At 41.6% G+C, this 23,913-nt stretch overlaps 1 protein-coding gene across 1 annotated transcript in view; it reads right to left on the reverse strand.

The window, feature by feature from the left end:
• Positions 1-14,549, reverse strand: part of ELOVL7 (ELOVL fatty acid elongase 7) — a 72,447-nt gene extending 57,898 nt beyond the window's left edge. Inside the window, exon 1 of the mRNA XM_079917969.1 lies at positions 14,363-14,549. The gene's annotated coding sequence lies outside the window, so the exon portion shown is untranslated. The remainder of the gene's footprint in view (positions 1-14,362) is intronic.
• Between the last annotated feature and the right edge of the window lie 9,364 nt (positions 14,550-23,913).

Consider the following 23,913-nt stretch of genomic DNA (forward strand, 5'->3'; position numbering starts at 1 on the left):
TATGGGTCAAGTACAGATTTACTCAATGGACTTCAGGACACTGTCTTCTCTGCTCAGGGATGATCTCCCTGCTTTCTTACTGATTTTCAATAGCATTTTGCAAATGAAACTTCATAATAAACGGCCCCTGGGTTAGCAGACTTGTTCCTGTATCTACACCATATTCTTCATTCAGTTCTAATAAAATGTTATTAAGGCGTCTCAGTGCTGTTTCACAAATTAAAAAGTAACACAGATTGAGAACAACAGAGGATCTGCATTTATTCCATGTCTGCAAAAGACATCGCCAACTGAGAACAAAATTTATAATTTGATTATTTTAGCTGAAGAAAAGGTTTTCCCAGGGAAAAATACAGTTACATTCCTAAGCTAGGAGACAAATAGATTTAATGCATAATGTATGTAAAATACAATACATTTATAATATAGTATAGTATTGCTAAATAGCATTACTTAATTTTTAAGTTAAATAATTTTGATATGAATGATTCTAGCATTAACAACTTAGAAAGACAAACATATCCCCCCACTATTTATCTGGATAGAAAAATAGAGTTTAGTTCAATATTATCTCAATGTGGGCGCCTCCAGCTATGGCCCTTTGAAACAATAGCTCAACATCAAAGAGAAATTGCAAACCAATGCAAGATTAAAACAATGACTGCCCTATAAAAGTGGTCACAGCAAATATTTACAAATGTCTTTCTAAATAAACAAAGAAAGACTTTTCCTTTCCAGTTAGTTTTACAGGCAATACTTAAATGATTTCCAAGGATTTTTCCCTTGGTGGGGGAGGAGAGGCGAGGGAGAAATTCTAATGATTCTGGCTTTATCTACCATTATGAGTTTCAACCATCTAATCTTTGAAATATATCAACAATTGCTAAATCTCTAAATATCCCATCATGAAGGAATTGCCCTGAAAAAGTCACTGATTAAAAGTCTCAAACTCTACAAATGAGCATGTAATTTGTTCACTTAACCTGCAATGATTACGAAGGAATAAAAACAAAGGAATTACCAGTATCTCAGTCAAAACCTTCCTCTGATCCAGTTTCTCTAAGACCAATTTTGACACCACAATCTACCCATGTTTCCAGGCTCCAAACCTTGGCCTCCTACCCTTCCTTCTTCTAGATCTTCCTTTTCTTCACTTTTCCTTCACTTTCTCTGCCTTTCTCATTCCTTTCCATCCATACAGCAGACACCTGTCCAGGCTCTGTGCTGGACCAAGGGATCAATCTTCCCTGATTCACACCCTAGTTTCCTCTCCACTGACAGTGACAAGCCAGCAACCTGAATCGTCCAGCAATTCTCTTGGCCAAGTAAATTTTCTTGCTATTCTCTAAATTCTCTCTATTACACCCTCACAATAACTGAAATAGGAATACATTCATCAGAGACTTTTAGGATTTTGCTTTTTTTTCTTTAAAAGTTATCATGTGTTCTTAAGAGCATAAAGATTATTTCTACTACTCATAAAAACCCAGATAAATAAATGGTTTTACTCTGCTTTATTAATGTAACAGAGTTTATGCCTAAAATTGTCGTTTTTATTCTACTTCAGATAAAGTATTTATAGCTTTAGGAAAATATATTAAATGTGCATAGTATGGGACCTTATGAGAACATTTTAAACTGCTGACTTGGAACTTCCCTGGTGGTGCAGTGGTTAAGACTCCACCTGCCAATGCCAGGGGACACAGGTTCAATCCCTGGTCTGGGAAGATCCCACATGCTGCGGAGCAACTGAACCCATACACACAACTACTGAGCCCACGCTCTAGAGCCTGTGCGCCACAACTACTGAGCCCTTGTGCCACAACTTCTGAAGCCCACGCACTCTAGGCCCGTGCTCCACAACAAAAGAAGCCACCACAATGAGAAGCCGGTGCGCCGCAATGAAGAGTAACCCCTGCTCGCCGCAACTAGAGAAAGCCCGCACGCAGCAATGAAGGCCCAACGCAGCAAAATATTCTTAAAAATAAATAAATGAAATAAACTGCTGACTTTTATGTACCCAGTTCACACTTTTGCCCTGTACTAGCCCCCAAAATAGACGAATTTAAAAAATTCATTTGGCACAGGTGGACACTGCATTTTAAATTGAACACCGAGAATGTAGAAATAGCAAAGTTATGGAAATATATTGTCAGATTATTTAATAACATATTAATACTTACCTACATGAAATAAGCACTGCTAAGTAAGTTTCTGTTGTTTTTAATCTTTTCTTATAACTGTTTGTATAGTTTGTTAAGTGGACCGTATATCATCCTATTAGCCAAGAATTTCTAAACTATTGCCCTTTTAGTCATAACCTGATTTATACGTATTTTTTAAACTTCCTGCTGACTGGATATTTGATGGCATTAATGGATTATTTTTAACTTTTTAGGTGTGATAATGGTACTGTGGTAATTTTTTTAAAGTCCTTATCCTTTGGAGATACACCAAAATATTTACAGATGAAATAAGATTAGCCATGATCCTGGGTGATGTGTACATCTAGTTCATTATAGTATTCTCTCTGCTTTTATAAATGTTTGGAAATTTCCATAATATGAGTTTTTAAAACAAGAAAGAAAGAAAATTTCCATGTTAAAAATGCTTATAAGGTGGTGGTGGTGGTTGTTTTTTAAGTATACTAGGAAATGGTTTGTTCTTCAACTAAGTAGTTTCCAATTTTTTTCCCCAAGAAAAACTCTGACAACCTTTGAAAAAGTGCCTACAAGAGGCTGCAAAGTAATTTACCAAAATGTTAGCAATGGTAATTTCTGGTTGGTGGGATTATGGGTGATGTCTGTTTTCTTTTTGTTACAAGTTTGTTTTGTTTTGTTTTTTTGTTACAAGTCTTCTATATTTCTAAAATCAGCATACAATCTATTATTGTAGTCAGAAAGTAGTCTAACTTTTCTGATTATGTGAAAGTATGATTTTCCATGTCAAGCATAGAGAATCTATCTATATCATAAAACTTTTTCCTATATTTACCATGAAAAATATTAATGAAAAACATGAACACAAAAGTCCAGTTATCCATGCACAAAACGACCTTGGTATGACAGCAGTATGGAAAGGGTGAGTTTTGACTGTCACCGGGGAAATGTGTGCTAAAGAAGGTAATATTGGAGTGATAGAAAGATTGGGAAGATTTTTGTCTCATTTTCGCAAGACAATCTGATTGACGAATACAACTGAGTGCTCATAATGGATCCTCTAAGAGCAAATGGTCCAGGGGTGTCAGGTGTTTCTGGGAATGTAATAAAAGATATCTTACGTAATTTTCATTTTAAGCTTGGCTTGCGCAGGGTTCATGCCTGAATATTGATACGTACCTATCGTGTTGTTTTCTCATATTTTTCTTTTAGATGGGGAGGGAGATAGAAGAGAGGAAAAGTTTCTCTCCATCCTTGAATGAGAGGTAACAGCTGATGTGTTTTTGACCCTTTTGGCCCCAACATCATTCTCTCCTTCTCCTTCGCCACATCACTTTATTTGGGGCAGAACAAGTTGCCTATCCGCCATGTGAGACCTCGCTCACAAGCACAATTCAGGGCTCCTGAGACTCAGTATCAGAAACTGTAAGGTCCTTGGGGGAAGGGACCACATCTCCATTCACTTATTCAATAAATATCTGGGTACCCACTGTGTGCCAAGCACCCTTCTTGACATGAGGGATACAGCAAAATCCCTATTCTCATACAGTTTACTTTCTTGTGGGAAGACACATAAGTAAACAAAGATAAACACAAACATCAGGCAAATGTGGCAAAAGTTATGAAGAAAGGAAACATGACAGACTGATGTGATAGGGTCACCAGAGGCAGAGGGCAGCAACACTAGAAGGGTAGCCAGAAAGCTCTAGAACATTTGAGAAGATCTAAGGGCGAACAGTCCTGCAGGAGACAACAGCAAGGGCAAAGGCCCAGAGGCAGGGACAAACAGTACGTCAGAGGAACGGCGAGCGGAGCACAAAGAGGACGTGGATGCTAGCTAACTCGGAGAAGTGGGCATGCAGGGCCTTGAGGCCTCAGTGAAAGAGCCAGGGTTTTATTCTACGTACAAGGGGAAACCACCAAAGACTTTTTGTTGTTGTTGTTGTATAACTATTTTTTTCAAGATTAAATGTGTTTATTTCGAGTTAGTGGAATCAATGGTATATTAGATATCAGCACTCCAAGCTACACGTATGTATTTGCCTCTAAACCTTCACAACATTGTCAGTTTCCATTCCTCTAACATTCCATCACTGGGCCTCCTATTTCTAGCAAAATCATAGTTCAAATGTTTTAAAAAAGTAAAAGCAAGATGATCACCACATGGTGCTTCCAGTGCCCCCAGAAGGATTATAATTGTTTTAAATAAATGTTTATTGTTTTCAATAAAGGGGGAAATTGATAACATGAGCACTATTAATGGCATGACTAGAAGAACAGAATACAGATTAAAAGAAACATTTTAGGCTGGACGAGTTAGTTTCCCCTTAGCAAAAACTCCACATAATATCATGGATATGATGTCAACATTAAATTGTTCAATTTGTGGGCCATACACTTAAGCGTATGGGCTAGTACATTTCTGCACTAAAACAGAAGCAGTACAAGCCTTATGTTCTACCATTACACTTCCAGATTTTTCACTTATTAATATACCTGCCAACCTAATGATCCTTGCATGCATTAGAGTTTGCTTTTGTAGAGTTACGTTTATTTTCCCCATCCCTCCTGCTCCCGTAAACATTGCGGTGCGAACTCTTTGCCCAATTTTATGAGAATGTTGCAAAGGACAGCTCTGTGCCACCTGGGGACGGGAATTCCCCGTCCCCTCGCCAGGCTACACATGGATCAGTAATATTGATCACATCTCATCTTACATGCAGACACTGCTCCCTTAATTTATCCATGCCAGAAGCACACGAGTCAGCAGGTATGCATATAAAAATGGAATTAAAAGGAAAAAAAGAAAGAAAAAGCTTTCTTGTTAAAGCCTATTGTCCTAGAAGGAATCCATTGCTTTGAATTCACTTAAAGCCTATACACACGAAATGTGTTTCTTCTGAGAACCTTGTCTAACTCGTGTGTATGACTATTTTTTTAATTATGGTAAAATACACATAAAATTTACCAACTTAACCATTTTCAAGTGCCCTGTTCAGTGGTATGAAGTACATTCATATTGTTGTGCAACCATCACCTCCCTCCATCCTAGAACTCTTTACATCTTATAAAACTGAAACTCTCATCAGAGGCTTTTAAGCAAAGCAGTGACATGATCTGACTTATGATTTAAAAATTAAGTTACTTGCTTGGTAGAGAGTTGATGGTAGGGAGGCAGCAGGATTAGGAGTTTACTGAATAGATGGATTCAGGATACACTTTGGGGACGGAGCTGACATGACCGCTGCTAATTTGGATGTGGGCATGAGATAAAGAAATAAATGAGAAGAGGAGTTGACGTCTAGATTTCTATATCTCCAGGGTCTAGCACACAGAAAACTGCCAATGTTTATTTCATAAATGAGTGAATATTGATTTAACACTTAATAAGTAGAAACCTTTCTTCCCAGAGAACCAGGAAAACAGAAATGAAAACTACCACGGATGAAGCAGATCTCTCTTTTCTAGGGCCTCACTATCGGTACTGTGTCCTTATAACATGGATAAAGTCTACACAGTTGGTTCATGTCAACATTATATGTCTAATTCCAACGTTAACATTAAAAGCTAATCCTTGTACATGTATACAATAAGTTAAACTTTATTAAGCATTTTATATATTTTATTTCATGTCTTTCCCAAATCAATAGCTTTTAACCTTTGAGACTATGGTGCTATGTGCTACCTCCCTAGAGATGATGTGTATACATAAATCTGATGTTTTGGAGAGTTTATGGACCCTCTAATGCCCATCCATAGACCAATCTCAGGTCTAAAAATACCCTGATCTACCTAATGTGAGTTGTTATTGTATATCGTTATAAGAACCTAAACTTTATTAGCCTAGCCCTGGCACCTTTGGAGAAATGCTTTCAAAGGGTTTACCTTCATTCATGTCCATGATAAATGAGTTACCAAGAACCAACATTAATTTACGGGACTTCCCTGGCAGTCCAGTGGTTAAGATTCCATGCTTCCCCTGGAGGGAGCATGGGTTTGATCCCTGGTCAGGGAACTAAGATTCCACATGCTGTGTGGTGCAGCCAAATAAAAATTTAATTTAATTAAAAAAAATTTTTTTAAAAAGAACCAATGTTAATTTAAAGAATATCTTTCCATCTTTACCAAAACTATTATTGAAAGTATTATACATGAAGTGATTCAAGATCCTCTTTATAAGAACCTACCTCATAAATAAATCCCTTTTACAATTCATTTCTAGGGGAAAAAAATACTACCTTAAAAATTGATGTTTTGGGCTTCCCTGGTGGCACAGTGGTTAAGAATCCGCCTGACAATGCAGGGGACACTGGTTCGAGCCCTGGTGCAGGAAGATCCCACATGCCGCGGAGCAACTGAGCCCGTGCGCCACAACTACTGAGCCTGCGCTCTAGAGCCCGCGAGCCACAACTACTGAGCCCGCGTGCCTAGAGCCCCTGCTCCTCAACAAGAGTAGCCACTTCAATGAGAAGCCCGTGCACCACAACAGAGTGGCCCCCTCTCGCCGCAACTAGTGAAAGCCCGCACACAGCAACAAAGACCCAAAGCAGCCAAAAAAATAAATAAAATATTTTTTAAAAAATTATGTACACCCCATAAATACGTACTTTACCTTGAGACATATAAGTATGCATTAACTGCCAACTTTCCAAAGTAGTTTCAAGATTTTCTTTGAGGAAGAATTCCTCCCCGATATTTTTCTCATGTAAACCATACTCAGAATTTATTTTCTACAATTTCCACTTTTAATGTTCTAAGTGGACTGAAAACTAAAAAACAAAAACAAAACTTGTAAAGCAAGCTCAGGATATTATCTTTCAAGTTTTCACAATTTTCTCTCCAACTCTTTACAGTTAGTTCTCCTGCCCACTTTTTAAGGCACTCACTTTTATGGAATCTTTTCAGAGAATTCAACATTCCTTTCACAGAAGCAATAATACTCTTTCCCTTTTGCACTTTATAGATTTACACACATTTAAATTATCTAATCACAATAACAAGCATAACTGGCACCAACAAGTTTGCAATACATACAGCCACCGAGCCAGCCATCAGAGCAGGGAACAGGCTGCTAGGAACTGGTGTTCATCATGCCTGGGCAGCATTTGGTCTGCTTTTTGGGGAAATGAGAAGCATGGGCTTTTAGGGTCAACTGGTTAGATGTCAAGAGGATTGTCTTTATATTAGGATGAACCATATGTAATTGCCAATATACAAATATTTCTCCTAGAGAAACGGCAATTGCATGTGTTCAACCTAATATTTCTATTTTTTAATTTTAAAAATACTAACTATATTTAAAGTTTAATATCACATCTATTATCCTTTTTTTCCCCTCCCTTTGAACAATGAATAGTGGTTCTCACAACTTCATTTTTTTTTTTTTTTTTGTGGTACGCGGGCCCCTCGCTGTTGTGGCCTCTCCTGTTGCGGAGCACAGGCTCTGGACACGCAGGCTCAGCGGCCATGGCTCACGGGCCCAGCCGCTCCGCGGCACGTGGGATCTTCCCGGACCAGGACACGAACCCGTGTCCCCTGCATCGGCAGGCGGACTCCCAACCACTGCGCCACCAGGGAAGCCCCACAACTTCATTTTTTAAATTCCATGTTTGCTCAGGAACAAGCTATTAAATAATCAGTAATTAAACTCTGGTTTCCTAAGAATGTGACTTCTACCTTCTTTCTTTCTTCAGGTTAAAGTCACACCTGTTAGAATTTCAAAGAAATTCTTCAAAGACTGAAGGTATGAGTGTGTGCCTTCTAGTGAACTGAAGGGTAAAGAGCAGAGGGATTAAAATGTGAGGCCAGCATTCATTAGTTTGTTTGTTTGCTTCTCAGACATAAAACTTTTTGGCTCACGGGATCCAACACAGCACTCTCTGCCTAGAGAAGGCAGGAAAAAGGAAAGAAGAGGAGAGGGCAGGGAAGCCCCATACAGACTTAGGATAAGTCCCCCTTAAATACAAGCAGCCTTTCCTTCTGTTCTGTCCATGTTATGTCACTGAATTATGATAAGCAAACAAATACATCACAATGTGCTATTAAGACAAAATCCCACAATTGGGGATGGAAAGGAAGGAGCAGAAGAATGGAGGGGCTGTATTTAGTTGAGGGACAACTAGCCAAACCCTCTTTTTCTAGTTCTCACATTTCTACCACTGACCCTAAAAAGTCTAAATCAGGTTTACGTTTATGGTTGTCCTTATGCCCTCACAAAACTATCGTTGGATATCAGAGCCCTAGTGTCTCTCATACCCTCTAAATCATCAACCCACTGAGTTAGTATGCAGAGGGGGAAGAACCTGAACATTGTAACCACAGCTGGGTTTAAATCCTAGCTTCGCACTTGTAACCGTGTACCCTAGCTGAGCACCCTTTCTGCTTCTTCACCTGAGCACCTTTCTTCACTTTTCTGCACCCATGTGTGCTGTGAGGATTCTGGTGCAGACCTTGCTGGCTTTAGACAATTCCTGAGAAAATGCACAGAAAGTGCCTGACTGCAACTATGACTGATGTCTAAAAGATGCCCAAACGTTTCACCTCATGATTTTCAGCAAGCAGGTAAAAACTTAAATGCAGGCTTGAGCTTTCTATAAACATGTGGCACAAGATCGTTTTCTATTCCCAAATTGTGATGTACACTGAGCATAATCAAGATATCTCATGTAAATAGTGAAGGTAGCTGTCCTTTCCAGATCAGATAGAGAAAGGAGATAAAGCCTCCACGGGAGAAAGGGAGGTTCCAGAAAGGTTAAGTTGCACATGCAGACAGGTGCTTTCAAAATACAAATCTTGGGCTTCCCTGGTGGCACAGTGGTTAAGAAATCGCCTGCCAGTGCAGGGGACACAGGTTCGGGTCCTGGTCTGGGAAGATCCCACATGCTGCAGAGCAACTAAGCCCGTGCACCACAACTATTGAACCTGCGCTCTAGAGCCCGCAAGCCACAACTACTGAGCCCGTGTGCCACAACTACTGAAGACCGTGCGCCTAGAGCCCGAGCTCCGCAACAAGAGAAGCCACCGCAATGAGAAGCCCGCGCACTGCCACAAAGAGTAGCCCCTGCTCGCCGCAACTAGAGAAAGCCCGCACACTGCAACGAAGACCCAACGCAGCAACAAAGATCCAATGCAGCCAAAAAAACAACAACAAAAAATACAAATCTTAACAGGTCCCTTCCCTTCTTAAAGGGCTCCACTGGCTCCCCATTGTCTGTAGGATAAAATCCAAAATCTTTACTAGGTGAATCAAGGCTCTCAGTAAGCCAGCTGTGCATACCTAGGCAACCTCTTCTCACACCCTCCTCTGCAGTGATTTTACAGTGTTTCCAATTCTCTGAATGCACCTGCATGCTCTCAGCCTGAATTTGATTTCCCACCCTCACCCCATTTCTCTGCTGCCCCAACTCCCAGTCTTCCTTCTTTTGGCTCAGGAGGACAACTTTGTCTGCCTTTCTCTGCTCGGCTTCCCCAACGCTCTGTGTTAATCACAGTTTTCCACACTGTACTCTAAGTGTTTACCTCCCTTGAACCCACATAGATCTGGACGGGCTTCAGCACCCTGCCGACTACTTTGCCTGACGCAAAGCTGACACTCAAATGTTTGTTGAGTATGCAACTTCTGAAACTCCCCGATTTTGGCTAGATTTTGCTCTATACCTTATGTTAGAGGGGACAAAGGAGCTGGGCTGCTGGTGTTCAAGGCCTGTGCTGCTTCTCCAAGTAGATGAAGATTTGTCTTTAACGTGGCACATTTATGAGTTATATGTTATATGGTAACTTAGTTCCTCTGAATAACGGTCTGTTTAGAAATATTTATCACTAACAAAAAGGATAATTTTACTTGTCAAGGCAATAACATGTGCTTTTAATATATCTAAATCAATTAGGAATAATTAAAAATCTCAATTTTTTTAAAAAAGACCAATCTTATAAAGTGCTAAATTTGCATTAGTGTTCAGCTATTTCATAACATGTGAATGGTCCAAATTGGATGAGTCACAGAAATACATATAAGATATATTCCTCTCTAAAAATGTGTTTATGGCATGCTTCTTTCCATGCTATATGGTGTGTTTTATTGAAACTCAAGATTAGTTCTCAATTTAACATGCTACTGTATATACAAAGGCTCCAAAATTATTAGTTTGGTAAACAGCATTCTTCTATATTCTAAAGCTGATGTTTGCACATGTAGCACACCAAGGAGAATAAGCAATTAAACAAACTAGAAAAAGTCTTATTTCTTTTTTTTGTTTTTGCTTTTGTTTTTGTTTTTGTTTTGCGGTATGTAGGCCTCTCACTGTTGTGGCCTCTCCCGTTGCAGAGCACAGGCTCCGGACGCGCAGGCTCAGCGGCCATGGCTCACGGGCCCAGCCGCTGCGCGGCATGTGGGATCCTCCAGGACCGGGGCATGAACCCGTGTCCCCTGCATCGGCAGGCGGACTCTCAACCACTGCGCCACCAGGGAAGCCCAAAAAGTCTTATTTCTTCAACTCGACCAGTAAGTACCTGAGGTCAGAGGCTTTAAGTATACTCCACTGTCTAGCATAAAGAAACAAATCCCAATTTGTAAAATGACATAACTGCAAAGGTAAGCATTACTGTGACTTAAGTTGTTTATAACTGTTGCTAATATACCTATCCAAAAACGGAGGATTAGTTAAGGAAATTACATTAAAATTTTTAGAATATAAGGCAGACAATAGGAGTTTTGGAAAATACAGGTGAAAAATGTTTACTATGTATTATAAGGAAAACACAACATACTAAAATTCTATATGTAGTAGGATGTAGGAAAACATGCATTTAAAAAATGAGAGAGGGGACTTTCCTGGTGGCGCAGTGGTTAAGAATCTGCCTGCCAATGCAGGGAACATGGGTTTGATCCCTGGTCCAGGAAGATCCCACATGCCACAGAGCAATTAAGCCTGTGCACCACAACTATTGAGCCCGCATGCCACAGCTACTGAAGTCCGTGCGCCACAACTACTGAAACCCACACGCTCTAGGGCCCATGTGCCACAACTGCTGAGCCTGCGTGCTGCAACTACTGAAGCCACGTGCCTAGAGCCCGTGCTCCGCAACAAGGAAGCCACCACAGTAAGAAGCCCGCGTTCTGCCACAAAGAGTAGCCCCCGCTCGCCGCAACTAGAGAAAGCCCACGCGCAGCAATGAAGACCCAACGCAGCCAATAAATAAATAAATAGAGAGAGACAAAGGTAAAATGGCAAAATATTTAGTCTGGTCGACTCACACTCAAGGTGTCAAAACTCTCTTCTTGGCTCGCCAATCTCACCGTTTTGGTACATCCTTCCAGTTTTCTTTTCTCCTCTCCTCAACCCTCCCCAAACACAGCCAATTCTTCCTCGACAATGCCTCTCAGGACTAGTCCAGGCCCACATTACCTTATACAGAGGTTTCGAGAAAAGATTCCCATTTGGCTTTTCTGCAGTCTCATTCAACTATCATATCTACTGCCAGAAGAAGACAGTCATTCTACTGCTAAATATATCTACTGTGGTAATCTCTTCATTTATGTTTTATGCATTTTTGTGTATGTGTTATATTTTTCAATGAAATTGGGTTTTTCTTGTAACTCTGTGTGGCTTCATATTTTGTTTGGCTAGGATGAGGTTAGGATTCATGGCTCTCTGCTGATATAGCCCTACTTCCTTACCCTTCTAAATGGAATGTTTAGCCAGGGTAGCTGGGTTCCTATCTGCAGCAATGGAGTTGGCAGAGGTTTCCCTGCCCGTCCTCTACAAAGCCTGCCAGGTCCCCCACGTCTACCAACGCATCCTTAACACCCTGTAAAACCCGGCTTAAAAATTTCAAAAAGGTTTCCACCATTATTCAACCCACCCAATATATGCTACATTAATTCATCTTGCATCATATTCTGCAAACATTTATCAAGCAACTACTAGTTGTAAGGCTTGAAAAGTTAAAGTCTTAAGTTGTTAACAATCTTTCTGTGGACCATGAATATTTATGAAAGAAGCTAACCAACAGTAAAAAGAAAAATGACATAAGTGATAAATGAATGTTCAGGAGTGGGGAAGAGGGAGACTGGTGAAGAGGAGTAGGGAACGGGGATGAGAATGAGGAAGGCTAGAAGGAAGAGACAAGGTAAAAGCCGACAGAAGAGGTTTCATGATTGGGAGAAGTGTGATGTGAGACTTGACTGCTGTTTTGCACCTGGGTGACTACAATAAAAGGGAGGGAGGCTGACATAAATGACGCTAACTAGAAATGCTTTGGGGCAAAGCAGGGCAAGTCCAAATGGAATATTACAGTATGCACGGACATATGCTACACTAAAACTGAATAAGATACATGGAAAGCACAGAATCTTTTTTTTTTTTTTTTTTGCGGTACGCAGGCCTCTCACTGCTGTGGCCTCTCCCATTGTGGAGCACAGGCTCCGGACGTGCAGGCTCAGCGGCCATGACTCACGGGCCCAGCCGCTCTGCGGCATGTGGGATCCTCCCGGACCGGGGCACGAACCTGCGTCCCCTGCATCGGCAGGCGGACTCTCAACCACTGCGCCACCAGGGAAGCCCCCAGATACATGGAAAGCACAGAATCTTTAAGTGGGTAAGTAGCACGGATTACCTAAGTAACAAAATTCTATGAAAAGAAAACCTAAATGAGTACAAAGTCACACAAGAAGGAAAAGAAGGACCTGAGACTGAGAGCATAGTCAGTGAACATGAAAAAGCACAGGACTTCAAGAAAGTAAGGATGAAGAAAGGAACTCTAGGTGAGGCAGTATGCACAGTGGTTAATAGCCTCAACACTGGACCAGGGCCCCTGAGTTGGAATCTCCTCCTGCTACTTGTGCGTCCTGGGCAAGTTCCCGTGTCTCAGTTTCCTTATCCGTAAAATGATAATGTTATCATTTATTTACCCCCATAGGATTGTTGCCAGGATTAAAAGAGTTGATACATGTTCTTAGAACAGTGCCGGGCACAGAAGCATTCGATAAATGTCTGCCATTGGGGGGAAAATATTTTTTTAATCGTCGGTGACCTTGAGGAGAACAATTCCTGGCCAGTGGTAGAAGCAGAAACTACAAAATAAGGGAGTTAACAAGTGATGGCTAAGAAGCCAGAGGCAACCCCAGAGTATCGAAGACTCTTTCACAGCAGTTAAGCAATACAAGCGAGAAGTGAAATAAAGAGTAACCTGCGAGTACAGGGTTAAATGAAAATGCTTTTCGAGGGAACAGCTCAGCAAGAGGAAAAAGGCTTGGCTCGCTAAAACTATTCTTCAGTCTTTGTGCGACTTGTTTTCCCAACCACACAGCGATTGGACAGGGGTAGAGACCATATCCTTCCTGTCGCAGCTTTCCCAAGAGCGTTCTCTCGGCATCCGGTAAGTTTGAATCAGCGCTGGCTGATTAGGGGAGAAGGCCCATTTCCTAACCAACGATACCCTGTAAGATGAAACAACAGGCTTTCCGATTTCCATCTCCGGCACGACCTGTTCCACCGCTGTGTACTCATCACTCTCCTCAGCCAGCAGCTGCCGTCGGGACAGGATGCAGCTCGGGGAGCCAAAGAGGCAGCGCCCGCTGCAAGAGCAACGCCCCAAGTTCATTCCGGCCTCGAGGACACAAAAGCGCCCCAGAGGGGAAAAGCAGAAAGAAAGGGGCTCGGGGATTCTATGGGGGGGGGGTTCGGGGTGGGGCGAGCGAGCCCAAATCCAGGAGCTGGGAAAGTGACCTCGGAGGTCAAGGTCGAGCAGGTCCCTCTCCCTTCCAGTCCCACCCGCAAGCACCTTTGTCCTCCCGCCCGGAACAGCTGGGCCCTGTCCCGCGGGAGCGCTCGGGAGAGGCTCAAAAGCCCAGGGGCGGCGGGGACCACCGTCCCTTTGGGATGCTGGGGGCGGCGGTGGGCTCCCAGAGAAGGCGCAGGTGAGCGCGGCGGCCCCTCCCTCCGGCGCGAAGGGCTTCGACCCTGGGCACCCAAAGACGGCGCGGCAACAACTTCCGAGGGGCCCGCCAGAGTCCAGGCAGGGCCTGGCCGGGCTCCCGAGTCTCCGGGACCCGTATCCCACTCCCCGCGCGCCGCGCCCAAGTTCTTTCCACTGGGCTGCTCCCGACCCCTGCCCCCGGCGTCTCTCTCCCTCCCCCCATCTCTTCTCCTCAGCGCCTCGGAAAAGTTCGGCCCCGGCCCACCGGCTGGGAGCCCCACACTCACCCGGCGAGGAGCTGAGCCCAAGTGCCCGGGCGCGGGCGCAGAGGGCGGCGGCGGGCGGCGGCGCTAGCGCGGAGCTCCTCACAGCGGGCCCTGCTGCCCCGGCAGCCGACCGAGCTGGAAAAGGGGTGGAGGCCGCCGGGTGTCACCTGCCCGCTCTCCCACCCCGCCGCGTGACGCCGCGGAGCGCCGCCCCCTGACCGCCTGCCGCCGCCGCCGCCGCCGCCAGGTACTCGCGAGGGACCGCGGGGAGGAGCCTCCCTCCCGGGAGGGATCGACCGGGAAGGGCGCGCGGCCTCGGTCGCCCCACCTCCGCCTGGCTCGGCGCCCCGCAGCTCGAAGCGCGGCCGGGACGGGGGACCGAGGACCGCTCGGGGAGATCCAGACTCATTACATTTCTTTCTGAGCACAAATGTCATCACCTGAGGTCATCTCGAGGCTTAACATAAATAGTGTGAAAACTGTCGTCATGCATGACTCAGGATTGAGTTGCAGAAAAATCTGAAATGAGGAAAACCTGGCCCAGGGTGAGGCTGGCGGCGGAGAGGGAGAAAAAAGGGGAGTTCTTGCTCCTGAAAAGGCTATTCGGAGGGTTAATTCATTATCTGAAATGGAGGCCAGACCCAACGGCGGCGAGAGACCCAATTTGGGTCAGCTCCATCCCCTGCTTATTAAAAACTGGAGAATTGCCGCAAATATTGGGGAGTGAAGGGGGCTTTTAGAGCAATGAAGAGGAAATTGTATATAATCTAAGTTAACTTTTCTGCCCTGGTTAGTAACAGCTGCTGCTGCAGCCAACACACTCTGGCACACTGACTTTTCCTCATCCACGGCTGGCTTGAGTGGTGGGGTGAGGATGAATGTCAGGCGTGTGTATGCGCGCTCCATTATTTTTTACCTTACCTGGCTTTGTGTTTGATCATGAGCCTCCTAACCGCTCTCATGTTTTGGAATCCTGGCATCAATAGCTGGAGGGCAAAATAAGAGTTACTTGTTACTTACAAAAGAAGTTACTTGTTCAGGAGGCAAAAACCAAGAACTAGAATTGAGTTGTCTTCTAGAAACTGGAAAAATAACCTCAGGGGTTGCAGTCCTGGCCCATGCACCTCACAAACCTGGCCTGTGAGTTTGTGCTGTGAGTTTTAAGCATGAAATCACAACAAAAGGGTCCAGACTACCGGGGAGGGAGGGTAGGAAGAACACTCAGTGGGCCACAAGCATGTTTTCCTCACATACAGGTAGTTGCCTACCATCACCTAATCCTACTGCATCAACAAGAGATTTTAAATGTTTTATACAAAATGTTGAGAGCCCCCATAGTAGCCATTCAGGAAAAAAAAGAAAAAACAAAAAACATGAAAGCTCAAATTTAAGAGAATCCCAGCTTCAGTGAAACTAAAGATTTCTCCTTCCTTTTAGATAAACTTTGCTTTCATAATAAAACCATGTCATTTAGTAGTCTTGGCTACTGGGAACTAGAGACAATTGCTTAACAATATTTGTCTTTGCATTTGTCACTATCTGCCCATCTATATACAATTATGAAATTTCAAGTATGCAAAAGATCAAATGGATTCATTCATTTAACAAATATATATTCAGTGCTTTTATGTTCCAGGCTCTGAAGATTCAACAGCTAACAAAGCAGACCAAAAAAAAAAAAAACCCTCTGTTCTTGTGGAACGTACTTTCATTTACCTTCGTTCTAGTTGCAGATGACAGACCCCAGATGAATAAGCAAGTAAAGTATGAGTGTTCATGTAGTGATAAGTGCTGTGAAGAAAAGTAAAGAAGGAATGGGGATAGGGACTTCTGGAGGTGGGGAGGTGAGGAGTTGCACTGTTAAAGTAGCTAGGGAAGTCCTCAGGTGAAGGAGGCATTTGAGCCAAAATTGTACAGAGATGAGGTGGCAAGCCTGTGTGTCTATCTGGGTAACAGCATTCCAGTCGTTGGGAACTGTAAGGCTAAGGGCCCAGGGCATGAGCGTGCCCCAGATGATCACGTTCACAGAACGGCAAGGAGGCCAGAGCTGTTGGAGTGGAGTGGAAGGTAATATCAACAAGATTTCGCAAGGATCTGATGTGGGGTGTGAAAGGCGGGACGTAAAAGGTCAAGGATGACTCCAGGGTGTTTTCCTCTATCAACTGGAAGGAGAGAGCTGCCATTTACTAAGAAAAGGAAGACTGAGAGAAGACAGTTGGGTGGGGGTTCATCAGGAGTTGTTTGTGGGACTGATTTAATTTAAGATGCCTATTAGATATCCAAGTGGGAATGTCAAGTAGGAAGTTGGTTATACCAGTCTGGAGTTCAAGAGAGAGGTCTGGCCTGGTGATATAAATTTGGGAGCTTCCACATGATATTTATTTATTCTCTGGTCTGAAAATGGCTAAGAGCACCGTGAGTGAGACTAGAGAAGAGGTTTCAGAACTTCGTCCTGGGGCACCCCGCTATTAAGCCATCAGGGAATGAGGAGGAATAGTCCTGAGATTTGAGTAAAATCAGGAGAGTGTGGTTTCCTGGAAGGCAAGTGTGTTAGTCAGCTATTGCCACAATAATTCTGTATAACAAATCACTCCATGGTCAGTGGCTTATAGCAGTATACCTGTTCTCATGCCCACGAGTCAGCAGATTGGTTGCAGTTCAATAGATCTAGGCTGTGCTCAGCTGGGTGGCTCTGCTTTAGGTTGCAGATTCAGCTTAAGTCTGTCCCATGTGTGTTATTTCTGGAACCCAGATTGAAGAGTCAGCAGCCACCTGGAGAAGATCAACCGGGGTACAAGAGGCAGTCCAAAATCCACATGATTTGTGGGCCTCTGCTCACGTTATTGAAGCATGTTTAAGGCCCCTGCTCACATCGGGTTGGCCAATATTTCATTGGCTAGAGTGGGTCACATAGCCAAATCCAACATCAGAGGGGAGTGGGAAGCATATTCAACCTACAGTGGAAGGATGAGGAGAATGAGTATTTGCTGAACAAGAATCCAAACTTTTATCATAGCAAGGGAAGAAAGTGTTTCAAGGTGAGGGAAGTGATCGCCCAATAAGCTGGGAACCAAAATTGGCCCTTGATTTAGCAATATGGAAGTCTTTGGTTGACCATGACAGAACAGGTTTGGAGAAACAGAAGGAATGAAAACCCACCCCATTTGGGTTTTCAGATCCGAACATGCACATTCACCAATAGGCAACAGAGGGAAGGTAGAGTTCTGGGCAAAGATTGGGGGGAAGTAGGAGCTTGTGTTGATAGATTGTTTTAGGTCAGATTTCCCAGAAGCAGGCCTGAGGCAGAAAGTTGTGTGCAAGTGATTTATTGAGGTCAGTAGGGATCCAAAGGGATCTGGGTGAAATAATAATATTGTTCACTATGCAAATGTTAATATTTTCCAAATTTAGCTTATTTTTATTTTATTTTTTTTTTGCGGTACGCGGGCCTCTCACTGCTGTGGCCTCTCCCGTTGCAGAGCACAGGCTCCGGATGCACAGGCCCAGCAGCCATGGCTCACGGGCGCAGCCGCTCCGCAGCATGTGGGATCTTCCCGGACCGGGGCACGAACCCGTGTCCCCTGCATCGGCAGGCAGACTCTCAACCACTGCGCCACCAGAGAAGCCCTGATGTTTTTTTTTAAAGCAATAAAATGTTACAGTTAAAGCTCCACCCTATCCTAATCCTTTTCTTTCTCCCAAAGGTATCCTGAAGTAGCTATGTATCACTTCCATGCATGTGTTTATACTTTCATTAGTATATCTATCTCAATATATACTGTAATTTTGTATATGGTTAAATTTTATGGAAATAGTATCATACTGTATGTATTCTTCTACAACTTTGTTTTTTAGTCATGTTGATTCATGTAGCTCACTCATTTAAATACTATAGAGTATTCTATTGTATAACTAAACCATTTATTCATTTGCCTTCTAATGAACAAAATTGGGTTAGTTCTAATTTTTCCCTCTGGAGACAATGTGTCAAGGAATATACAAGCAACGATTTTCTTGTACACATGGAGAAAAAGTTCTAGGGTTTATACTTACAAATGGAACTGCTGGTCATGGAATAGATTGTTCTCTTCTACGGACATTTGCTGTTTTTTGGCTGCCCTGTATCCGAATCCTCTGTCTATATTTGAAGAAGTTCCTATTATGACTTCATAGAGGCAGAGCTCACCTCCCGTTAAAGAAGCTGAAAACGCATGATACTCACTTTGCCACCCGCTTGGGCAGCTAGAGCTCACAGTTGCCGCAACTCCCTGACAACCCTCCTCCCAGGATTCTGAAATTGAAGCTAGTGACACAAGAAGTTGTGTTTGCTAGTGGCATGGGTGGCTTCCCAGACTGATTCACTGGCATAAATTTAGCTCTAGTTTGTCGGCAAAGCTTGACTTTGTTCCTACATTTTCCAAGCCTATTATCCAGCGTTTGTGGAGACTCTGTAAGCTCTCAATATTTTTCAATAAACACCTTTTATGTTTAACTTACTTTGTTTCTATTTCTTGCAGCTCAGGACCCTGACTGACAGACTCTCCTTGACTGATAGACTTTGCTAAGTGGTGCCAATTTACACTAGCACCACATTGTATTAATAGTTCCCGTTTCCCTAAATCCTTGCCAACATTCGATGTTTTCAGCCCTTATATTTTTCCCAGTCAGATGGGTGTGAAATGATTTCTCACTGTTTTTTTTTTTTGTTGTTGTTGTTCCTTTTTTTTTTTCGATGTGGAACATTTTTAAAGTCTTTATTGAATTTGTTACAATATTGCTTCTGTTTTATGTTTTGGTTTCTTGGCCACGAGATATGTGGGATCTTAGCTCCCTGACCAGGGATTGAACCCAAACCCCCTGCATTGGAAGGCGAAGTCTTAACCGCTGGACTGCCAGGGAAGTCCCCTCACATTTTTGTTTGTTTGTTTGTTTTTTGGATATTAAATTGCATTCAGTTTAAAGTATCTCGGAAGAATGTTAACTCTTTTATTTTTGGTCTGGACATAGAGGTACACTGCACATTAATTCAAATCACAGATGATACTAAATTGGGTGATGATATGAACACCCAGAGAACACAAACAGACAATAAAAAGAGATCCACAATGAAATAACCAAACAATGTTCACACTTCTTAATGCTATTTTGGATATATATATGGAGAAACACCTGAACACTGATTTCTAATAGCTGGAAAATATTTTCTTCATGACTACCTTACAAAGAAACTTGTGGCTGATAGAAATAAAAACAAAGTAGGTACAAATTTATAATAACGAACGGTATCAAAGAAAGTTTAACAAATGTGATTAGCATATACTGAAGCATCCCATCAGAGTCTAAAGAAGTGAATGTTCCTTTTAAAATAATCTGTTTAATCAAGCTGTTGTATTGATGCAGAAAAATCATCAATGTGGGGAGATACAGTCAACCGGTAAACAGAAGTTTTAGTGCTGTTGTAAGTAGAAATAGAAGAATTACGTGGAAAGAGCATAATAAAATTTAAGTTCATAAATGTCAAAAACAGAAATGTGATCCAAGGCAAGGGAGAGATGCTTCATCACTAAACTATTATAAAAGTGGAAACCAGTATGTTATAAAGAGAACCTAAGAGAATGCATATCTCTGTCATTGATTTCTCTAATCTATATTTCAGTTTGGATACATTTTATTAGTTTGTTATATTGCTAATTTTGAAATGAAATTATTATAGGCCCTGGTTAGAATTTCTCCATTAATATTATTATAAAATACAAAAGGATGCCACATAATTTCTGTATTGACCAATTCTTCTTGCTTTCGACTTCTTTATACAATGTAAAAAAAATTGAATGTGAATCACCATACTTATAGTCAGATTCTAAGAGTTAGATAAAAGCTTCTTGGAGTGGATAAGAAAGTGAAGCAGGCTCTAAAAATCAGGAGCTCAGATGAGTCACTTAAACTATTCTCCAGTTAAAGTTTAATGCTCTTCACACTCACTGAAAGTCCGTAAATTCAACCCGTGATTATGAAATGCAAACTCTTCGTCCCAGCAACAAACAACACATCAACAAAAAACCAGAATAAACCACATCTTTAAAGGTTATTAACAAGCCATTTAGCATGCTTCAAGATCAAGGCACAAATAAGGGGGTGTGGTTATTCCTTGGTTTGGGAGGTAGGACTGAACCTCAAACACAGCCACTCACGTGCTTCCTTGTAGTTATAGTCACACACACATAATACCAACCAATCCATCATCAACTAAAGACAAATCAAGTGTTTATTAAAGTAATATTAATGGGCTTCCCTGGTGGTGCAGTGGTTGAGAGTCCGCCTGCCGATGCAGGGGACGCGGGTTCGTGCCCCGGTCCGGGAAGATCCCACAAGCCGCGGAGCGGCTGGGCCCGTGAGCTATGGCCGCTGAGCCTGCGCGTCCGGAGCCCGTGCTCCGCAACGGGAGAGGCCACAACAGTGAGAGGCCCGCGTACTGCAAAAAAAAAAAAAAAAAAAAAAAAAAAAAAAAAAAAAAGAAAAAGAAGTAATATTAAATTTTAATTAATATAAAGTGATATTAAAAACATCAGACCATTTTCACCTCAAATTTTACTTACTGTTTCCTAACCTGTGCATATTTGTAAACCTTGTTGGTTTTTTCCTTCTCCTCCCTATCTTCACCCTGGTCACCCGCCCTCCCTTGCCTCCCCTCCCCCTCGCCTCGCTTCCCCTCCCCCTCCTCCTCTTCCTCCTCCTCCTTCTTCTTTCTCACTCTCCCCCAACCCCTCTCCTCTCCCGCCGTATATACCTTTTCAGAAATGCTCATCCTGTTGAGGCGGGAATCAAAGACAGCACTCACTCAGAATCAGAACTGCGAAAGCCACACTGAAGTTCCAATTAAGCAGCAAGGATGTGGAGGAAGGGCTTGGGGTCCTATTGTTTCCCCTTTCTTCTTTTTTTTTGATGTGGACCACTTTTAAAGTCTTTATTGAATCTGTTACAATATTGCTTCTGTTTTATGTTGTGGTTTTTTGGCCACGAGGCATGTGGGATCTTAACTCCCCAACCAGGGATCGAACCTGCACCCCCTACATTAGAAGGTGAAGCCTTAACCACTGGACCGCCAGGGAAGTCCCCTCACTGTTGTTTTAGTATACATTTTCAGGATTCCTAGTGATACTGAACATCTTTTTATATATATTTTTTAGTCATTGAGATAGTTTCCTTGAATTCCTTTTTCATATCATTTGCTTAGAAAAATAAGCACTGGCTTAGTCATATGTACTTATTTTATATTTTTTTGTTGACTTGTCCATTGTATGTTTTATAATATCTTTTCTCAATATAGGACTTATATTTTAATTTTACGAGGAGTCTTGTTATTCTTAAGTCTTAAAAAATTAAATATAGTTAAATTTATCAATATTTGTCTTATGCTTTGTGCTTTTTGCCTCTCAAATAAAAAATGGTTTCTTTTTCTGAGGTTATAAATATACTCATTTTTGTTTTCCAAAATCTATTTTTTTCTTATTAAATTTAGATCTTTAATCGATATGGAATTGTTTTTAAACTGGTATGTTTGAACAGGTAATACGTTCACATGCCTTGCACATCAAAAAGTCATACAGTGAAAAATCTCCCTCTATCTCATCTCTCATTACGCTTTTCTGATATACTTTGAGAGATTAAAAATAATTTTTTAAACACAGCGTATTCTTCCTGTTTCTGTCTTTTTTTTACACAAATAGTAAATACTATACACATCGCTGCAGCTGTTTTTTTCACTAAACAATATATATTGAGATACTTCCATAAAAACCTTATTCCTCTCTGTGTTGTATGACTCTACCATGATTTATTTAACAAGTTTCCTATTGATAAATATGTAGGTTGTTTGTAGTCTTGTGATGTTACTATCAACAGCTAACACATGTATAGTATGTGCCAGGTACTGTTGTAAGTACTGTTTATATAGATTAAATCATTTAATCCTCACGCCAACCCAAAGAATACATACTATCATTACCTCCATTTTACAGATGAAGGAACCAAGGCACAGGGAGATTTAGTAACTTACCGAAGAACATAATGTTAGTAAGTGGTAGAGCTAGAATTTAAAACCATGCTCTAGCCTTCAGACTCATCATCACATACAGTGCTACAGTGAATACCCTTGCATACACTATGTAAGTTCCTAGAAGTGGACCTGCTGGTTCAGAGAGTAAGTACATATGTAATTGTGCTAGCTATTACCTCTATATAGTCTTGCACTAATGTACACTCCTGACAGCAATCTATAAACGTATCTTTCCCCCCCATAGCCTTACCACAGTTAAGGTAACATTTGTTATCAAATGTTCGGATGTTTGTCAATTTGATAAATGAAATACAGGAGATTGCTGTAGTTTCCATTTGTGTTTCCCTTAAGGTTAGTGAGATTGAGCATCTGTTTCATATGTTTAAAAGTCATTTCCATTTCTGTAGACTGTTTCTATTCTCTAGTTTTCTATCAGGTTGTGGCCTTTTTTTTTCCCCCTTATCAATTTCTAGGAGTCTTTTAATATATATGTAGGAAGATTAGCCCTTTGCTGTGATATAAGTGGTAGGTATCTTCCCCCCTCCCTCCACATTTGTTGAGATCTCACACACGTCTTTCTGTGTAAGCTCTCTGTTCTATTCCACTGTCTATTTGTCTTGCCTTGGATTTTGTCTTTTACTCTTCTGCGTAAATTTTAAGAACAGCTTTCTTTTTTTTTTTTTTTGAACGAAAAGCTATGTTAGGATTTTGATTTGCATTGCCTTAAAGTTTAAACATTTATTTAGAGAGAATTGTCATCTTTAGAATATTGAAGTGACCCATTTATGAACATGATATTATTTCTCTATTTATGTAAATCTTCTTTGTTTTTTAATAAAGTTTTGATTTTTCTCTGTTTTGGTTTTTCACATATTTTGTTAGATTTATTCCTAGGAACCCTATAATTATTGTGGCTATTATAAATAGTATATGTGTTTTTAAGTTACATTTTCTAATTGTAAATATAGGAATGTTATTAATTTTTCTGTAATTATTGTGTATACTTCGTCTTTATTAAACTCTGTAATCTGTAGAATTTCTATGATTTTTTAACTGAGACAATAATATCTCCTGTGAATAATTATAATTACTGAATCCTTAACCTGCAACTTCTTACTGTATGTCACTCTGTTACGGATTTAACTTTTACCAGTGATTCACAAACTTTCCTGAGAGCGAGGATTATCAGGATGTTGTTAAAATGAAGATTCCTGGAAATGTGTCTCCAGAGATGCTGATTTAGTAGGTCTAGATAGTGGGATACATAGTCTGTATTTTAACACACACCGTATATGATTCGGCTATGGTTGCCCAGAGAGCTGCAGTTTGGGAAACTTCTTACATATAACCTATCTCTTCTGATATTTATTATTGCCTCCCCAATGAAATGGCAGAGATTTTATCTAATCTCTCTTGTATCCTTTGCGCCTAGAATAGTAGCCTTCCAACAGTGGATGCTAAATAAGTGTGCAGAAGGTAAAAAGGAATTTTAGGAAGGTCATTGGAAGTACTTTGT

This window comes from Stenella coeruleoalba (genome assembly GCF_951394435.1).
Source record: "Stenella coeruleoalba genome assembly, chromosome: 3".
In the NCBI taxonomy this organism is placed as follows: domain Eukaryota; kingdom Metazoa; phylum Chordata; class Mammalia; order Artiodactyla; family Delphinidae; genus Stenella; species Stenella coeruleoalba.